This window comes from Rhynchophorus ferrugineus, unplaced genomic scaffold (assembly GCF_030347505.1).
Source record: "Rhynchophorus ferrugineus isolate W39M unplaced genomic scaffold, kcgeb_rfMv2 rfM3, whole genome shotgun sequence".
Lineage (NCBI taxonomy): Eukaryota > Metazoa > Arthropoda > Insecta > Coleoptera > Curculionidae > Rhynchophorus > Rhynchophorus ferrugineus.
In genome coordinates, this window is record NW_027472582.1 from 47,210,287 (window position 1) to 47,223,026 (window position 12,740).

The 12,740-nt window shown below is 30.3% G+C and overlaps 1 protein-coding gene and 1 pseudogene across 5 annotated transcripts in view; one reads left to right on the plus strand and one right to left on the minus strand.

The window, feature by feature from the left end:
• The window catches only part of LOC143194454 (neuroglobin), a 232,479-nt gene that overhangs the window by 53,991 nt on the left and 165,748 nt on the right, over positions 1 to 12,740 (minus strand). The window lies entirely within an intron of this gene.
• LOC143194489 (uncharacterized) lies at positions 2,230 to 2,327 on the plus strand (annotated as a pseudogene).

Below are 12,740 nucleotides of genomic sequence, written 5' to 3' on the forward strand. Positions count from 1 at the left end.
TTATTGGATGTAACCCGATCATTTTTTGTACATCAGTTTGGCATGCGGGACTCCTTCACAAAGTTCAGAAAACTAAAAGTAGACTAAAGCAAAATTCCGAATTCTGGCACTTTTACATCTCATTCAGAATATTTGCAGTGAAAGAAAAGGAAGCCTACTCTTCAATAAAAGAATTAGGTGTACTATATAAATACATACAAATAGAGGTTTACAAATATACAACAAGGAAGCATATTTGTGCCAAAACATTACCTATGTTACACATATGATTTGTTATAAATAGAAACTATCACTATGGCTAAATTTGCTGATCATATTTGCTTACTGTTGGAGGCCACAGAGAAGAAGCAATGAGAAGAAACGAGAAAGATGAAGAAAAAGAAGAATTTGAAATATAAAATAATGTATTTGTTAATAACATCCTAATTAAGAGAATCGCAAATAGATATAAGGTGAGTTACCACTCTGATGTTAATGCTGAACTCTTGCAACTCTTGGATTAGAATATTACTGCAGAAATTATATTGGCAGTTTTTAATTCATTGTAATAATAATATGTAGGTTAGTCAAGTAATAATAATATATTAATAAAATATGGATTGTTAAAGAAAAACAAATTAAGATATTGATATATTGGGATTATTATCAACACAAAATATTTATTAATTAAATTGAAATATGTCCACAGAATATTTTTTATAATTCTAATAAATTTTAATTTATATGGCAGTCGATGTTCGTAAACTAAAAGAAAATTGTGCACAATGGCCACCGAAACATCGACATTGGTCACTGGTTAATTAAAACGCCAGTAACTCGATGATTATTTCGTATCATATTTTACAATCTTGCCAAACAATTATAGACATCCATGCCAATACAATTCCCTCTAAAACTCAATAACAAAGCTATAATTAATGAGTAGAAAATGTACACCAGCTACATTCAAATAATCTCGTAACTTTAGATTTAAACATAGTACACATTTACTTTGAATTCCTTCATAGTCTCTTTACTCAATGAGACCGAGAAAGCGATGTAAATTTATCTGATACTCTTCAACGTTAAAGTCGTTTCTAAAGTATCGTTTTCATTAAACTTTAATTTGGAACTGTCGAGGATTAATGCTTAATTGAAAGATTCTTTCCTTGATTTCCTTCTTTAGGTGCTGACCCCCTTATCCTCCAGACGACGTCAGAGTCGTCCTCGAGTCGTTTGTTGAATCGATATTTCTAATTCTGCACCGCTTCGTACATCGTTTTAAAGTACCCAACGTAGTTGAGTCATCATTGTCAGATTTAAATATGTTCAGGTATTTACTAAGAATACTAGAGTTTTCCACTATTTATGTAAAACTATTTGTTATTAGTATGACAAAATGTATCCTTTTTTCCTTCAAATTTGAAAATATGCTTAAAAGAAGAAAAGGCTTCGTAGTTTTTTGAGGTTTTGAAAGAATCCGACTCAAGGTTTCAGAACATTGAATGACAATGTGCATTATACATCACCAATGAAACAGTGTTTTAACAGCATAAACCACAACTTGTCGGAATTTTTGTGTCGGTGTAGTGCCTAAGTTATAATGAACGTGCAATTTCTTAAAAAAACATTTTTAAACACAACAATAATAAAGAAGACTTTCCACGTCACCTTATAGCTTTATAAATATTTTAGTATCATATATGAGGGTGAGATATAATTTAGAGTCACAAGTTGTTTTTTAAAATCGATTGATTAAAAGATAAATTGGCGTTACTAATAATGGTAGATGTTGAAGGACAACTATTATCTCGAAGTCTCTCACACGATCTCTGCCTTCTTTAAACAGTCTATGTTAATCATAACTGCTTATAAAAATCAAACAGTAGTATTCAGTATCTCCAATTTTTGTTATCTTTTCTCTTGTGAATAGATACCTTAACTTCGATTGCCTGTACTCGTAGACCCAAACCACCTTTTGCGGAACTGTAAAATAATAATCGACCTTGACTGTAAGAATTCTATGATCAACGATGCTCACGATGATTACTCAACTCTGAGTTGATTTATGCAATTGATAAACTTTTCCGTTAATATTAAGCATCCAAAATGTTCAAATGCTTGATGACTTTTTCTGCCCCGACACTCTCCATATTTTACTTTTAATTCATACATAAAGTCATGTAAAATATTAGTCATCTGCATAGTTGTAAGCTCTCGAAACAACATAATAAAAAGTCATTGATCAGTGTAGTCGCTTCGGCGTTACATATACTAAAATTTTAACGATACAGACAATATTAACCTAGAAGAATGTGACGCAAAATTGTGAAGCGTTCCATATTTTTCCAAGGTCAAAAATTATGTGTACCCTGCTTTTACATCAGCCTTATCGGAAAAGTACTTCAAGTTTCCCTCTTCAATCGAAGGCAATGAGAGAGGAGATTATCTGGCGGACAAAACAGAGGGATCTTGATCGGTCAACAGGATCAGCTTGGTTGGGAGCTGAGGGATAACAATAATCTATGGGAGGTGAAGAGAGAGTTCTACCAGGATCTTAATGCTGCCAATATTATCAGACACAAACTATCTATATCTTCACAACTTCGAATTCGCAACTCTAGGTTGACTCATAAATTTCTACTGAATAGGAAGCCGCTACCGTCATGCAATGGCTACAGACAATGGCCGTCACAGAGGTGGCTATTTAACTTGGGAGAAATGATGGAATACTATCGCCAAATGTGTATTGATGGTAACCGTTTTTATCGCTTTTTGCAAGTTGTTGTTAGTTTATATTTTTTTGTAATATGTTCATGTAACAAATTTTATTATTTAAAACACTCTGAAAGAAATAATTAGGCACAATAGCAATAATGTTACTGATTATAACCTTCAAATATCATGAATATTTATAAGTTTTCAGTTAAAATGTGATACACCTGATTAGTGTCGAAATAAAAAAATTAAGAAAAGAAAACAGAATTTTTCACCAATTGAAAATTTAAAATATGGAAAACATAAAATGTCATCTTCAGTACTAGAGCTAATCGGTAACTTTTGTGATTGCTTGTTATGATGATTTTTGAATCCGACAGATGAAAATAAATGAAAATATATTATTTTTGAGTCCGCAACATATTCATTTTCAATATAGATTTATGCTATAGTCAGATTGGGTGATCAGGCGTTCAAAATTATCTGTTTTTAAGCGTCATTTGTGAAGTTCAAAGTTCAAAAAGGCAAACAGTAGTCGAACATATTCGAAATCAAGTACAAAAATATATTCAAATAAAATGTATAAAATTATGCTATTATTTATTTAGTTGTATTAATTTATTTATTGGACCCAGTTATAATGCTATATGTGCGGGTTCTAAACTATTTTTGTTATTAATTATGTTATGTTGTTTATATTTTTTCTCATGACGTGTACCTTTGAAAGGAATGCTCGAAGTAATTTCTTTAAAGTATGCTTCGGTAGCTACCTATTTTTAACTATCTGAAGTAAATTGTTCATGCTTTTCCAGAAAAATAAATGTTTTGGGGTGGTTTAAATATCAATCTATTTTTTCGACGATTTCGTATTTTTGATGTTATATATAATAATCATGGAAACAGTGAGTACTCAGAATGATGACTTTATTTTTATGTAGTTCATATTTTATATCGTTGTAAAATTTTCTTGCAATATTTTTCAAAACTTGGCTCAAAAATTTCAATCATTATCGATTATAATCTCGTTTCATTTTGAGAAACCATTATTGAGAACTGTTAGAGCAATAACAACAACGATTGTATTTAAATCACATATGTTAGTGAAAATACGAAGTTTTATATAAAAAAGAGTTAAACAGCCTAAATATGATATTAGACAGTTTTGACATTTCTCTATATAATGTAATAGATTTTCATTTAGTATAATTGAGTTATTCAGTAGACATAGACTTGCGTTACTTCTTCGACATGTATTACTTTTTTGAATATATTGAATATATCTGTCTGGTGATGCTGCACCATCATATCCATTGTCGGTTTTACTATAAACGATGTGAAAGTGGTAAATTTGATAGCAATACTTACTTCTGATTGGAATCATTGAAGAACTTTCAAAAGAGTCGTATAACGGGTGAATAATAAAGTTTATCTAGTGTTTCCATGTTATGGGAAAAATCCAAAGGGAACCATACAATACAAAATGCGGTTTTACTACTTGCAAGCAAGAGCAAGAGTTTTCTGTGGCCTATTGTGACTTGCGATGAAAAGTGGATTACTATACCAATCATAAATGCATGCAGTCATGGGTTAATACAGGAAAGCCTTCAATGTCAATTGAAATGCAAAAATGGATAGATAACTGAATCGTTCCCAAACCAACAGCTTTTTTTCGGTATCGCTATATTAGTAGATATGATTAAAATTAATGGAACATATTTTGTTTAATATACATTGTATCAATTTTTCTCAATAAATGTCTTTTCAATTAAGAAAATCATCATAATAGATGTAAGCACCTAATATATATTAAATTATTATTTCACTCTTGTTTAGCATGATCAATAATATAAGGTACATTTGAGAAGTACAACAATCCGAGGCGTAACATTAATCAGTAATTTCTGTCGTTTTAGTTCGTAATTTTAAAACAACCTTAATAATAGAACGAGATTGGGGCAGAAATGTTTAGTGCACTTGAGCTGTAATATCGCACGCCGATTTATTAAATTTACGACCGAGGAAATCTTAAAAATAGAATTCCTTTTGTAAATCCGTTAACTCTATTTATAGAGCGAGTGTGTCACGAAAAGACCCTTATCGAGTTTAATTTCATTCAGTTTTGCTAAACAATCCGAAAGCTTTGATGTTTTTTTTTCTTGGGCACGTCACATTTTGCAAACTTTTTGCTTTCTTTGTTGATGTACGTTGAACCGTCAGTATGTAACTTATTTATACTTAGAATACTCAAATGGAATGATAAACAAATTTAACAAAAGAAAAGTGCCTCAAAGAATTCGATTCGGTGCATACAATAGATTCAAATAAAATATTTATAATGCTTTTCTAAAGGATACAATTTTTCAACCTTATTGTCTATTTGTATTTCTTTTCTTATCATTGCTCCAAGTGGTATTTGAGATGCCCCATTTTGCAAAGGCTTATTACCACACCTGCAAAAATAACTTGTAGGTATTTGTCAAATCAGTTACGGATGAGTATAATAGAAGACGTATGTTTACATAAACATGGTCTTATGTATTGATAAAACTAAAAACTTTAGATAGATTGAGACATATTATTTTTCTAATTCATTAGCTTATAGCATTCGTTTGTTATCGTGCCATACAATAACAGGTCAATTGAAAAGTCCCCGGCCTACTAAATATAAACACATTATTTTGGGAAAATTAGTTTTTTTTATTCAACATAATTCCCTTCAAGGGTGATATACTGATTATAGCGACCCTCTAACTTTTCGATACCATTTTTGTAGTAAGATTTGTTCTTTGCTTCAAAATAGGACTCAGTTTCGGCGATCACCTCTGCATTCGACGAACATTTCTTCCAAGCGAGCATTCTTTTGAGATCTGAGGACAGGAAGTAGTCGCGGGGGCGAGATTTGGAGAATACAGTGGATGAGGAAGCAATTCGAGCATTGTCCAACCCGTCGTTATTTTTGGTCAAAAGTGAGCTCGCGCGGCACCCACTTTGCGCAGAGCTTTCTCATACTCAAATATTCGTGAATGGTATGATGTACACATTCAGTTGATATCTTTAGAGTGTCTGCTATTTCATTAAATTTTAATTTACGGCAATTTAAAATAATTTTGTGCATTTTTTTAAATGTTTTCGTCGGTAACAACCTCTTTTGGGCGTCCACTGCACCGTCACCATCTTGGGTGCTCATTTCACCACGTCTAAACTTAGCATACCAATCCTTGATGATTGATTTTCCTCGGGCAGTGTCTGGAAAATCGGCATCAAGCCAAGTTTTTACTTCAACTGTTTTTTTCCTTTCAAAAATCAACATTTTATCAACACGCGAAATTCCTTTTTGTCCATTTTTTCACAATAACAAAAGTTGCTTCAGTCAAAATGCTATAATTCACAAACGGATGATCCGATAGCTGTCAAATTTATACACCGATCTTTTGAGTGTTTGGGCTAAGTAAAAAAACATATGGATTTAGTTCTATTAGCGCCATCTATTTGTCAAGCCAGGCACTTTTAAAGTGACCTGTTGCATGCTGATACAGAAATTTGGCGAATGTGATCAGAAATTCGTTTACCGAATCCTCTTAGGGATTAGTAGTCCAGGAAAAATTTAAAACTTAGAAGATCATTTTTAGTTAAGCCTATACCCACAATGGGCTATATTGCGCTCTATTTACCTATCTATAATATACATAATCGACCTTTTTGAAATATACTGCCGATCAATGAAAACAATAAAAATTTTAGAATATTTATATTTTTGATGCATTAATAACTTAAAATGTGGTGTTATTCTGTGTGTTGTACATATATTGGTTTTAAAATATAAAAGAACAAAGGCAAGTACAGAATCTAAGGTTAAATTTTTGAAAGTTAAAATACCCAAACAGTGCCAATCTTGTTTACAATGGGCCAGACAGACAGAATATTAGCTGCCAGACCTTTAATAAAATATTTTCAACGTCATCAAATATAAATCAATATATATCTAAATTTTATCCATAAATAGGTGCAGATTTCAAAAGGATAATAAGAATTAAAGAAAAAAACTATTGGTTTTGTTCAAATAGAAACATTACAAAAAATATGAGAGAAATAATATAAAATTCTACTGGAAGTAATAGGAAAGGTAGTAATAACTACTATACACGTTTTGTTGTAATTACCTAAAAATGTAAGTAATTGATAAAAATGAGACCTTTATTTTAAATATGATATATTTTAATAACCTGAGCAAGAGTTAATCTGAATCGCATAAACAGAACATATCATTAACCATAAATGTCATGCTAATGATCTAATACCTACTATTCTGAAGATGGAAAAGTGAGACAAACCAGGGAAAAACAATACGTTATATTTTATAAAAGAGCATAGGTAGATAATATATTGTTTTATGAAAATAATAATGTATTGACTGGAGAATTCTTTCAGGTGAAAAGTACGATGGTTTACAATACGAAGATTTTGCCTTGAAATAGATGAATGGCATATACAAATATAGTTTCTTGACTTTGTGTAAATTATGTTAAATAATATCAAGTCCATATGTGAATATGGTTCATAGACTTTCTGTAAAAATGTTTCAATAAGATACCTCTCGAGACACGATCTAAATATATTATAGTATGATCTCTATTTAAATGACCTCTATATAAATTGAGGTTTTTCACGTCGTTTTGGATTTTTTAAATAAAATTTTCTAATAGAATATGATTTACTATCTCTAAATGTTTCTCAATTTTTATTTACTTGGTTAACACAATTACAATATTTGAATGGAAATTATTAAAACGTGCATATATTTCCATAGTTAAATATTATTTTTATAAATATATATTATGCTTTTGAAGGGTAGTATTAAATTTAAAATATTTCATAAAAAATAATAATAGCATTTCATATTACTTATCTTTGCTAATCTTTAAACGAGTTCTTGCCGCTTAAGGAAGTATTAGCACTTCATTTACTATGGTAACATATGTCTGATTATAGCTTTTTAATTTCAAGCGGCCAAATTTGTCCACCTCGGAGCGATATACAAAGAAAAATAGGCCAATAGGCCAACATATGCGTTTGCGCAGAGCTCATCAGAAAAGCGCTTGTTCCCTCAGGCTTTATTGGTTTAAATAAATGAAAATGTGCATGCGCTAAACCGAAAATAAATTACCGTCTGATTACTGTATGTTGTTCAGGAGCATTCAGGAGCCTTTGGTTGATTTTCTTCAGAAGACATCGTCTTACCCAGTTTGGCTACTGGGGTAACTGAGATGATTATCCTTGTTAGATTTTACACCCTTACCTGTAGACAATTATAGCAGTAGGGAGCATTTATTGTAATGTCATGTAATCACATTCAGCAAGCCACTTTAAAATAGTTGTTGATAAGAGTATAACGCATTCGTACTAAATAACCGAACTTGTTTTAAAAATTTCGCTTCTCATATGGTAAACTTACAAAAAGCAAACCTACCGGTAAAATATATATTTTTACATTTTCAATAAATTTTGTTCTTCCCGTAACTATTTCAAAAGATTATACAAAAACTGTTAAGTTTCATCAAACTGAGGAAAATCTAAATATAATTCAGAGGATGAACTGAAAGGTTTATTATTACATTTTATATATGAGTTTAGCTTTTAGCTTTTAGGAGCAACAGGTGCCTCATAAATATTGATAGCTAGATGTATCTATTGATTGAATTGAAATGTAGTAATATTATGGAGACGACTTTGAAAAGTAAAAATTCCGATTAGAAAAAAATATCTTACATAATATGGTCAAGATTTATCTATATATTATTTCTATATTGATTTACCAATATATAATATTTACCAATATTTTCGGTAAATATTACATAGCATTAGGTGTTAGTGAAAATGTATTTCTTGTGTAAAATTGATACAATATATATTATTAAAGATTAAGATTTTCCATTATTTTCTACAAGGTTCTTCCATAATTCTGGCAACATGGCGATACTTTGTAAGGACTATGTTGGTTAGGCAGCGATTCAGTCACTGATTAATTTTCGCACTTCTTTGGTATCTATCTGGCAATGACAAGGTAATGATAACACTTAGGTAATACTAGTAGTAATAGTAGTACTGGGTGGAGCAGAACTTCCCATTCAAGCTGAAACTGTGCAGTATTCTTTAAAACGCGCAAGAATATGACTTTATGAGAAAATTAACAATGACTTTTGATGACTTTTTAAGATACTCTTTATATACTTTTACTGTTACTTGGTATTCCTGATATCTTCAGTTGACGTCGGTAGACATCTGCTAAAATAGATTCACTAGGATTTATGAGCTTGTAATAAAATTTATCCTATTGATCCCATTATATGCACAACAACAGTTTATGAATGAATATCGGTAGCTTTTTAAACCATGGCTTTTTGCACTTGGGAATATAATAGTTATTCCAACTTTCCTCGTTACTTTTATCGCCTTTAAAGCTTTAAAACCAAAATCGACAATTAGGAAACTGAGCATTATCGTTATATTTTCCTAAACTATATATTATGGGCATATATTATATGGAATAAATTAAACGTATATATTTATGGAATATACTAAATATATTTATTTATAATAATTGATTTGTACCATATATCTTCAAAACAAACCACAAAGGTAATGAATGTCGAAAATTCAATTTTGAGCGTTCTAATGCTATCGTTATTTTGTATATAAAAATGCCAAAAATATCGAATTTAACAGTTATTTTAGTCTGTTTCAGAAATGTTTACATTGATACTTCGTATTTTCACTAATGGATATCGCTGATTTTGATCACATACTTGCTTGATAGGATGATGATAGTAGGGTCGACACACAACCTCTGATAGTTGGAAAAAATAATTCATTGGAAGGATAGTATATAATTGCAAGTTGCTGCATAGAACTTGCATCTTAAAATAATTACAAACAGTATTAACAGTTAAAAAATATATTGTTAAATATTTCTAAACAGCTTGATAAAATGTATACTATTAGACGCTGTCATTTCCATATTGGGTAGGCACTTCCATTAACTTCATAAATAGTTAACATAACCACTAGCTTGTTATAATAGCTTGTAAGTTAGAGTTGATTTGTCACTCGATTAGGTTGATTATTAACCAAATTTGTTAGGTTGATTATTAGCTATACCATACACTTTACAAGGACAGGTAGGGGGTAGTGCAAACTGTCCTATCCTAAAATTATGAAACGCAACATCTCATTAACTTTTGAAGCTTTTTTAAAGTTCGTTTAAAAATGTATATTTTACACCTAACGTTTAGATTAAAGCAATTTAAGCGCCTAAAATATCCCTTGTATATATATGTCAAATAAACAGATTTAACTCCTTTCAAAACAAAATCAAGAAATAATTAATTCGAATGACGCGGTAACTTTATTATAAATTTATATTAACGTATTTATATCAACGCGCCAGCAGTAAAAGCTTTCATATTAATCTGTTCATGTTGCAGTAACTAATACAAACCATAATATACATAAATATTGGGAAATTTTACAGTAAATTACCATATATCAAGAGTAGGGTTTAGATGTGGATTCACTTATTTAAAAATAACACTTACGAAAGTACATAGTAGTTGATTGGATGAACATAATAATACTTTAAGTTAAAGTTAAGTTAAAAGAAATGTTGTAAAAAATCAACGATGGCTAATATGTTAACAAATAAATATTTTTAATAATAAACATTAACGATGAAAAGATAAGAAGGTATTACTTAATTATCAAAGTACTAATTTATTGAACAGGGTGGCCAAATAACGTATATATTTGAAAATCTTGCTTTACACGCGAGGATGGGTCTCTCCTGATGGGGGAGATAAGAAAATTCCAGATCGGCTAATAAGAATTTTAGTGCAATGGCGTCTGTTACCGGAACATAATATATCTGCTCACGAATCCTATCGAAACAACCATTTTGTGACTAATCAAGGCCCAATAATTCAGAAAACTAAGAAATGGAATGAAACACTTGAGAAGATAGGTTCATATTAACACAGTCACGATTTAATTAATCCAAAACCTTGACAAGATTGATTAACGTAGGACATGTAGAAATATTTCACGTAAACAATCTAGTTTTCAAAGTTGAAAATGTTTTAGTGCCTTAAATATGTTATATCATATATAATTTACGGCCCTGACTATCGCATCTATGTGCAAGGTCCATCTGTTTTAAGACTGGAAAGATGGTGAAGAAGTGAGATAGGTTTGGTCTACTCTCTAATATATAAACTCCCGGTGTCGTCTTATATCGGCGTTCAACATGTCGTCTCTTCTTTCTTTTAATAAAATAGTTCTTCAAGTAAATTAATGGCTTTTGTGTGCTAAATTCTTTTCCATTTTATAACACATTTCCATGCAAAATTCAAATAGTATAATAGTTCCTGAAACGTATGAAACATAAGAAGCTACAATATGTGCTACGAAGAAATGTTGGATTTAATACAATAGTGAAGACCTCATCCTCTGTCTTTATTGGAGTGCCCTTTAATAGCACGTTTTTCGCTGATTACGTTAACAATTAACCGACGCAACTTTAGCTATTGGAGTGAAACCAATATGCAATGTATCAAGGATTATTACAAGTGGTTACTTAACTGATTCTAGGTATGTATAATGAATGGCAAAATGAACCATTGGTAGATAATTTTATCAAGTGATTAAGGAATCAAAATTTCATAATTTTTCGTCATGTTAATTATTTTAGATCATTTTTGTCAAATGTGATATCTAAAAGAAATGACAATAACTGTCCGCTCAAATCTATTTTCCATGGAAATTCCCTTACGGAATATTCCAAAAACCAAGTTTATGTCTGCAGTATTAAAAAATTAAAAGAAGATATATGCAATGAAATACAGAATATATGATTAAATACTGAAATCTAATATACTAAAATCTACTACTAAAATCTAAGTACACTGAAAAATATTTACAGTGAAGAATTCTTGATTTACGTAGGGTGATTAAAGGGTTTTCGAAATGTTAAGATTTTTTAACACAACTACTGGAAAAATACACTTGTCTGATGGATGTCATTAAAACGGCTTGAACTTTCTCAAGACATCTGAAAATGAACTGTAATACTTCTTTAACTATGAAACATCTGGTTACGAGAATATTTAATATTTAAAAATCATCTATCATCATCATTTTAAAATCTATAGAAATTGTTAGTACATACTGTGAACACAAAGCATTTATTTTAGTATCATCAACATTGTTGTAGTATTTAAGAAGAGGTGACTATTTAAAAATGCCATTAAAATAGATTAAAAGTGAAAATAAATTTTTCAATCATTAAATCAATCAGTGTCCGGTTTTTTTTATTAATACCTATGTCATCATAATAATGTAATGCTATATTTTATCTCATTATTAATGTTGTGTACGAAATGAGATTATGACGAGATGTATGCTGATAGTCAATAGTATCAGAGCCTACATATAAGATATGGTAACATATCATCTAAAAAATATTTTAACAAAAATATTGAACCTGCTTAAGAATATATAAGGAACCTACTAAAAACTAAAAAAAGAACCTTATTTAACATCTCTACTACACATATTTTATATTCTACTATATACACACAATTTAACTTAATAACTACTTAAACCTATTTATCTATTGACAATATTATTTTAACTACTACCAACTGAATATTTTGAAGTCGGTGCCCAACCCAACATTTATATTAATTTCGATTGTTTTGTTGCTTATTTAATTGTTCGTATATATCACAAAATTATATTATTATTTTTGAGTTTTTTGTGCTCGGCACCAACTTCAAACTGATGACTACCGCTACCTAGCCTAGGTGATTTGACAAATGTTCTAACAAAACAACAACAAAACGTTCTTATCCCCGCGTTAATCAAACCCGCGACCTCCGTAAGTGAGCCAAGCGCTTAAATCATGAAAAAATACAGCAGTTATTTACAATCTTTCTACGAGGTCTTATTTGCTACAGTTAGTACTTAAACAGCAAACTGAATGGCTTTTGCAT